The following is an 8,652-nucleotide window of genomic DNA, read 5'->3' as shown; positions in this document are numbered from 1 at the left end:
GATAACGCGGACATTAATCCTTCCTTCATGGAGTTTGCCGGTAGTTTGGCTAGTAGGAGAAACAGGCAGCAGACGAGCGTGCAGGGGCCGCTGTAGGGGAGGGTGCGCTATGAAGGAAGAGAACACGCATAGTAGAATCTCAGTTAACCCGGGTGCCTGTTAACTCTGTGTACATATTCGGAAACTAAGGATAACGACAGGGGGTGGATTTAGAAGCGTAAAGAATTTGTTTTTGTTTTTTTTAAAGCTGTCCAGTACGGAATGACTCTTGGAGGTTAGTGGTATGAGCTTGAAAACAAGCTCTCATACCACTAGTAGGTAAGGGAAGGTAGGTAGGAAGGAAGGAAGGACGGAAGGAATGAAGGAAGGAAAAAAGGAAAGGAGGGATGGAGGAAGGATTTTCCTGACAGGATGATCGTGAGAACGAATTGCTCGCATGGGCATTATAAGATTAAGATGATGACTGTTGGTTGAGTTGTGATGAACCAGAGGAGAAAATCTTTTACTTATTTATTTTTTTATAACTAAGGTTAGAGCCAGGACAGGCAGATTCTCTGTCATTTTAAGAAGAGGAGCTGGGAAAGGGAGAGCTCATTTCTCTGTTTAGCTGTCTGTGCCTAAAGAAAATTTATGGAAAAGTCTCATCGGTGTCCTCAGCCCAAAAACAGGAATCAGGTCTGCTGTTTATGCGAGACTCAGTGGACGAGAGAGCACGGGAAAGCCACCATCCCTGCTGAAGGCGGCCACCCTGGATGGCGAGTTGGCCGGCTCAGACATATCTTCTAAACTTGGGTTCCTCTGCATGCAATTTCCTATTTCCTGTCACTTGAATAAAGGGCTGTGGACCTCAGTGCTTCGCAGCCCTCGCCACTAAATCAAGTAAGCACAATGCCGTCAGTTCAGGTAACGGTGTCTCAGTTCTCAAGATCTGTGTTCGAGTCCCCTGGGGACAAATCTCGTATCTTCTTTGGCCTTTCTGAAAGCAGCCAGGGTTTTTAAACAGTGGAAAAAATTAAAGCAGAAACCGATGAGAGCTGGAAATTATCTTTAAAATTACCTTATGAAAACACTAGATCACTGAAAGTTTGTTCGTATTTGTGATTGATCCCGTGTTTAAATAATTTTAAAATAATTTTAATGTGAATAGTTCACGTCACCGTCCGTTATCATCATTTCCATGAGGTTCTAGGTCTTTTTGTGAATAGATTAAATACAGTGATTTCTTTATGACATGAATTAAATCCTAGATCCCAATGATATTTGGCACCTTCTAAAATACCCAGATGGGCACAGTGTTTGCCTTGAAGTGAAGACGTGCATAGGGTTTTAATCACATCGTGTTTTATTTTTGCTCTTTTAAATATCTCCTCTTCAATAGTTGCTTAATGAATGACTGATTGTTGACAGTAGTTTATAACCAGGAATTTGAACATTAAAAAATTCTAATCAAGATACAGATAGAAAAAAAATTTCTACTTCTCTCATCCCTTACATTAGAATAAAAACAAGGTATCTTCCTTTTTGGAAACTTAACAGTTGGAGAAATACCATCATTCTCTTTTTGAAAACTTAAGTTTAATAATTCAGTTCAGAGGAAATTTAATTATAGTTCTTAAACTATAAAAAAGCTCTTGTAAAATAAAAACAAGGGTAGGGCTAGAATAAGTTTCACCTCTGGAGTTACAGTTGCCATGTGAAAAAAAAGTGTAGCAAAAAAAACATTCCTACTGTATCTTCTTCCTTGTGCCGTCATGGAACATACTTGGGTTTTGTAAACAGCAGGAACAAGACACAGAGTTATCTACCCAGGTAAGATCATTTGAGTCCAAAGACCAGATTCCAAAACAGGCCTCAGATACCGTAGAGGACATGGGCTGTTTGGGACAGCCTGAAGGCAGAAGGGGTGGGTGTATTCTGTTGTAGGGCTTTTAAAGGAGACTTTTTGGATCAGAATTTATCCTTTTTTTTTTTAATCTTTGGAAGCGAGTGAATCTTCATAGCAGGTTATTCTGTCGAAACAAGATTGGGTCCGAACTATGAGGACAGGCGTCACGGAAAAAAAGTGTTTCCATTGCACTGTGTTGTGTCCTGGCCACACACCTCCAACACACACGCACACACACATACACACACACACGCCCTCAGAGATGACCCTACAGCCTCTGGTCTTCCAGCTTCAGCTGTCCCAAAGGACCCCGAGCACTATGGGTTCAGGCCAGGGCTTGGGTTTGGTGAAGGTTGTTAGTGCCCCCAAGGGCAGAGGACTGAACTCAGAGCAAGCATGGAGCAACAGAAAGCTGTTCTCTGGTCCGTGAGGGTGGCAAGCGATGCCTTCAGATCCTGTCCGCAGGTCGCTCGGTGTGTCTGTAGTTAGCATTGCGCTTATAATGTAAATAACTGATCTGACACTCACGTAGCTAAATATAATTCGTACTTTTGATGTAAGGTTGAAACATGAAAGATCATGCTTTTCAAACTGCTCTGGTGACTTATGTACAACTCATTTTAGATAGTGGGGAGTTAAGCCTGCCAGCATCTGAACATTCTTCAGTCATTTGTTGAAACACCTGCAGTTGGATGCTAATGCGCATGTTTAATTGCTTGAATTTAAATTATAAAATCCCTAAAAGGATGTTTTTATCCTAGAAAATAAGGCAGGTCCCTTGAAAAGACTTATCGGCCAGCTTTCAGGAGCACCTTGCCTTTCCCAAGACTTACGTGCTGGCCCTTCTCACGGGAAATCTGCCCTGAAATACAGGAAGTTTAGCTCTTCAGGGAAGGCACAGATGTCTGAGCCATCAGCAAAATCACTGTTAGCATTCCCTGGGAAGTCTGTCATGTGAGAAACAAGTTTAATTCAGGAGCCTGTAGTTTATCCGGGATTCTTGAAGACAGTGATTGGCACCAGTCAAAGGTCTGCTTTACCAGCCCAGAGACTGCCTTTATTTTTAAACCCCAGTCATTCACCTCTGCTCATACTGACACTCTGCAGCCACAGAAGATACCAGAATGAGATTACAAGAGCTCCGCAACAGAACAGGGTGCTCTTGGCTCGCGCCTTGTTGTTTGTCCTTCCAGTGGTTCCCATCTGTTGTGACGTCAAGGCTGCCATTCAAAGCAGGGAAAAAGGAAACCACGGCCTCTCTTCGCATCAGTAGCCCGGACGGGCCGTCGTTTCTCAGGCATCCCCAAAACGCTCCACGTCTGGCAGAGCTGAGCATTCCATGCCTGGGTGACCTGGATAAATGGAGGAAACCGAATGCTCCTCGCTGAATGCTCTCCAAAGCCAGCGTCCCCCACCCCTCCGAGGACTGTAAATGAATCGACAGCGTTGCCCGACATCATCCGCTTTTGCATATTCAGCTTCTATTTAAGAGTCTACGAAGAGAGAATGTCATTATCAGTGGCCCTCATTAATATACGCTGCAGCCACATCATTATGCTGCCTTCGGGGTCAGTGCTACAAACCCCTTTCTGGAAAACCAGTGCCGTGTTAAAAATCTTTTGGAATCATAGTCAGACATTCAAAACCGCTGAATTGCCACCTCTTCCTTCTCATCTCACCTCTGCTCACCCCATTCCCATTTCTGATTCCTGAATCCAGAAAGGCTCTTGTAGATACTTAAATAGTAATTTTGCACTGAGCATTACTGAGCGTGACGATCTTTTTCATGCATATGAAAAAGAATCTCAACAATAATGTGTAGATCACAGGCTCTGGATTTTTCTGAATAAAGAGTGACACCTTTTGCTTTTCAAAGGCGAGGAGCTAGTTTACAGTGTCACAGAACCGCTGTCTATTGGGAACAAGCCAAGATCCATACAGAAAACAAGTCTTGCAAGGCTGAAAGCTCACTGAATGTTCCGATAACTTACGGTGAATGCCTCAGCATTTACGGACTTGAGACTCAGTCTCCTGAGGGCACGCCTTCTTGGGTTTCGTTCTGGCATGGATGACTGCATCATTTTATTAGATTGTTGGAGATGGACATGAAAGTCACCAGAAGCAGCACAACAACCACACGTTGTATTCTAGAGTTGTCTTGGTTAAGTCAATACGCATTCGAAGTTTTATGTTACAGATTCTATTAAATCTTTTCTCAAAATACCCCTTCTCTGAACCTTTGATCGAGGGATATACAGAAACCCAAACCATTTGATTTTATACACAAATGTCTATATACATTTTATGTCAGGAAGGATCTTGATACAGTGGGGCCTTTTTAAAGTGAATTATTATAAGACAGAATTCTTCCAGATTATAAACTCTTGTCTTCTGGAGAAAAATCATAGAGATCTTGAGGTAACTGGATAAAGATAGACTGGATGGAATGAATCTTGTAAAGTTAGGATTTATACTGAAAGTTTCCTGGTTTGGCCAAGACAAGCCGACTTGCCCAAGGGCTGGCTTGATGCCATATGATTGCCTTATCTCTGCACCATAAATGCAGTGGTGGGAACGGGGCATGGAGCTGATGCGTGTGGCTTCTTCATGGGTGCTTTGGACTAGGTAAGCCTGAGAATCTTGAAATAAGAGGAAAACAGGACCTTACTTGCCGTCTGTGGACTGGAGAATTAGTCTTTTGTGGTTGTCGACTGCTACTTGCATATCAGTTATCCTTTTATTCTTCGTTTTGACATTACTGCCATCTCTGGGTGTCCATAGCATCTGAAGACAGCCGTTGTAGAAAACCGTTTTAAGAGAATCGACTTAAAACTGAATCAGACATTTAAAACAAACACGTTTTTTAAAACAGTCACGTTTTTTAAAAAAGATTTTATTGGGACTGCTATTGGGAAGAGTTAAAAAAGTTGAATCTAAGATTGTTTTACATTCTATAACAAATTTGGGATATGATGCAACAATATGTTATTTCTTAGAACAAAGATTGCATGTTGACTTCTGCGGTAGAATCATAAAGAGGGTGATTTTTTTTGTATAAGCATTCAGATTTTTGCCAAAGGCCTCTCTTAACCTTTCAGTATACAAACCGTTCTCTCGAAGAGTCTACCTCTCATGTAAAATCATCTCTGTTGACTTTTTCTTCCTCATTTGTTAACTGTTCAAACTCTCTCTGATCCTTACTTGTCAGTGACAGTGTGCGTGACTCAGGCAGTTCTCCGCGGTCACTATTATCCATGTAAACCCTACAGTTTCACATAACAGGTGAAGTACATTGTATTTGCATTTATATTCCATGATGCAAACCAACCAAGAAAGTGAGTGGGAATAGATGTTGATGTTATTGTGGGCTGGACATTAAGCGATCATTTTATTTTTCAGTGTTTTTACATTATGATATGTCTCATGCTTTCTTATGCAGCCTACAAACTACAGGGACTCATAGAACGATCACTCAAGCAATTAGGGACTCCCCCCTCCCCCATATCGTGTTACATTTAAAGCACTCAGTATGGCTTGGGTGGGCTTTATAATCAACCACATGCAGATTTGTGTGCCATTCCTGGCACTTACCTAGGTAATAAAACCTTGGATGAGTTATTCACAGAACCTCATATTCTTTATCTGTAGTGTAGAGTAATAAAACCAAGTTGTAGAGTGATCATGGGGGTTAGAGCCCAGGCATATAAAACTCCTGGATAAGACATAGAGCGTGCAGCTCGAGAAATGATCTCTATTAAGGTTGCTGTTGCATTTGCGTGACGCCTTCCGTTTTAGATGAGACTTTCACATTTAATTCAGCCCCAAGAACTTAAATTTTAGCAGAGTCACTGAAAATTTTTAAGGTATGCAGCGACCTGAGGAAACCAAATTTTAGAAGATTGTATTTGGTGACTGCGTACGTTGCAGAGTAGGTGATATGACTTGGTAGCTGTTTTTTTCATGCTACGGATGAAAACAGTTGAGACCCGAGAGAATTATCTAAATTTCTCAGGATTATGTGGTTTGTATCTGGCAGAGCCGAACGCAGAACCCAATCTTCCTATTCTTAACTGTGTTTTTCCACCACACAGTTGCTCCTTGGCAAGTGAACCAGTTAAAAAGGTTGTCATAGTCGTCTGGGAACAAAGTGATAAAGGTCCGGCATGTTTATTGGAAGCAGGAATCAGAGGGTAAGGACAAAGGCAGCAGTCAACTGAAAACAGTGCCGTTTAGACTTGGTGACAATTGACCCAGCTCTGCTCCGTGAGAAAGGGAGTCAAGAGTCTAGACTTTCAAGCTTGGTCGAATGGCCGTACAGTTAATTAAACTTATAAGTAGAATGCGTTGGTTTTCTTGTTTCCTAATGAGTTTAAACAATTGCCCTGTCCTGATGGAGATGTGAATAATGGTAGGAGAAGATGCCAGAGCCAAAGAAAGAAATTTTGAGACTCTTGTGCCAAAGAAGGAGCATTGAAACCACTGTAATGTACATAAGCATGTGCACGCGCATGTATGTGCTTTAAACTGGACTTTGCGGCAGACTCCCAGATTCAAGTTCCGAATTCAAGACTGAGCCATGTTGTTACTTGGTAACTTACTACCCAGTTATAATCACAAACTGTTTTACCTTTATCAGAAAGAAGAGCTATTCCCATAGATTCTTCTGTGCTTGTGTGTTTGTTTTATTGGATGGATCCTGCTGTGGCACCGAGAGACAGACTTTGCTGGGCCCTATTTTGTAAACAAATCTGTTCATACACACTTTCATCTATCATCACATGTGTACATTGGCTCTGCTTTTCCCACTAGGCACATGGAAGCCTAGGAATTCAGAAGCTTGTTTTCTTTTAGGAGAAGGCAGGCACTACAGAAACGTGTGCACGTGCATTGAAAACGTACACATCTCCCTTATGTAAGCTTTTGAATCTTCATGATTCTTACCCTTGGCCATGAGCTCTGTAAGTACATTGCAGCTAAGCGCACACACAGTACCCCTGGGAGGCATCCTTAAAGCCACCACAAAGCTATCGATTGAGCTTAGTAAATATAAAGCAACCTATTTTTACCCTTTAAAGTTCATTCTTTTGGCCACTAGTGGGGTTAGTCGCCTAAGATGCTAAAGCATAATTAACTGGTTTTTATAAGAAGAGATGGTTCGTCTCTTTCTTAGATTAGATTACGAAGTTAAAATAATATATACCTGGAGTTTTCTGCATATTTTATTTAATATTTCAGTCAAGTTTAAGTTTTTATGACAGGAAGTATGTGAATGGTTATGACAGGAGTAAATAACATTTGATTTTATGATTATAGTACAGGAAGTAATTTTTCACACTAAATAAATCTTTGGGGGTAAAAAAAGAGCCGGCTTATAAATTTAATGTACATAAATTTCCCAGAATCTCTGTTCTCTTCCGTGGAAATAAAACCAGGATATGGTCTTATTTCTTTCTCTTCTGAATTTTTCTTGTCAACAAATGTCTTTGTTATGGGAAGAGATATTTTCGGGTGTTTTGGTGTGACCCAACATGATAATGGAACCACTAAAAAAATTCTAAGCAAAAATCATAAGGCCAAACTTTATAGAGTAAATAGCATGAAAAGCTTGAAGACCCTAAATAGGAGCTTACTTTTTCCTTGAACAGTAAAATGGCCACGTCATTTACCCCCAAGTTCTAGTTATTCCTATAGCCATGTTCAGTCAGCACGTGGGTGTCAGCTATTCTTTAATGAAAAGAAATGAACGAACGAAAATAAAAAGCACCCAGGAAAGACAAGATGTTTAATGTCAAAGAGTTTTCATACAAGCAAGTTCAAAGACAAAATGAATTGCATAGAACTTCAGTTACGTTTGTCATATGCAGAACTTTAATAGGAGCTTTGTTGTTCCCTGACTTAAAAAAAAAAAGTAATGGAAGAAAAGACTTTTTTCCCTCATCTTTCTGTTTTCTTAAAGTTGGAGGAACTTGTAGTGGGAAGAAGAATGTGTAACAGTCACTCATTTCTGAGGACTAATATTACACATTCATGTGTCACGTGAATGAGTGGGTGTCCGACAGTCAGATTAAAATGCCTGAGAAGCGTTTCGCAGTTTGGGGTGCATTGGCAGCGGCCACAGGGCTGTGAGGCAGTGGTTAGGCGTTGTGCTGGGAGCTGTAGGATGGAGGTTCAAATTTAACTCTAGAATGACCGTGAGCCGCACTTAATTAACCCCACTGACTGAAAACAAGATCTCTAAATACCTCTAAATCTCAGCATCACAGATTTGCAAAGAAGCAGTGTGCCCAGGGCGTGAAGCTGTTCCCAGAGAACAAACTAACACGTTAGAGTGACCTGTACTTACTTTCCATTAATTTTCTCTCAATTCTGTGTACCGTTTTGCTAAACGTGCACCTCAGCCTGATGTGACACGGACGTGCTGTCGGAAGGCTCCGGAGCTGAATAGTCAAAGTTAGGGTCCCCGGTTTGTCTCCTGGCTCCATCATCTACTCGTTGTGTGACCTTGGTCGAATCCTTAAACTCCCAGGGGCTCAGTTTCCTTATCTGTAGGATGGGATAGTAGTAGAATTTAGCTTGTAAGTTTGCTGCAAGAATTAAATAGGCAGGTATATGTATGGCGCTTGGTGGTGCCTCAGCTGCCCTGCAGGTCAGTTTGCTGTTATCACTGTCGATTAAACTGGCTTAACAAGGTTGAGCGATGTTCACCAGAGCAAAGTGTTGCCAGAGGAAGAGTCATAATTCGAACACAAGGCCTTCTGACTTCCCAT

Source organism: Pteropus vampyrus, unplaced genomic scaffold (genome assembly GCF_000151845.1).
Source record: "Pteropus vampyrus isolate Shadow unplaced genomic scaffold, Pvam_2.0 Scaffold33, whole genome shotgun sequence".
In the NCBI taxonomy this organism is placed as follows: Eukaryota; Metazoa; Chordata; class Mammalia; order Chiroptera; family Pteropodidae; genus Pteropus; species Pteropus vampyrus.
The sequence above is the reverse complement of the archived record's forward strand: the minus strand, read 5'-3'. Positions refer to the sequence as shown.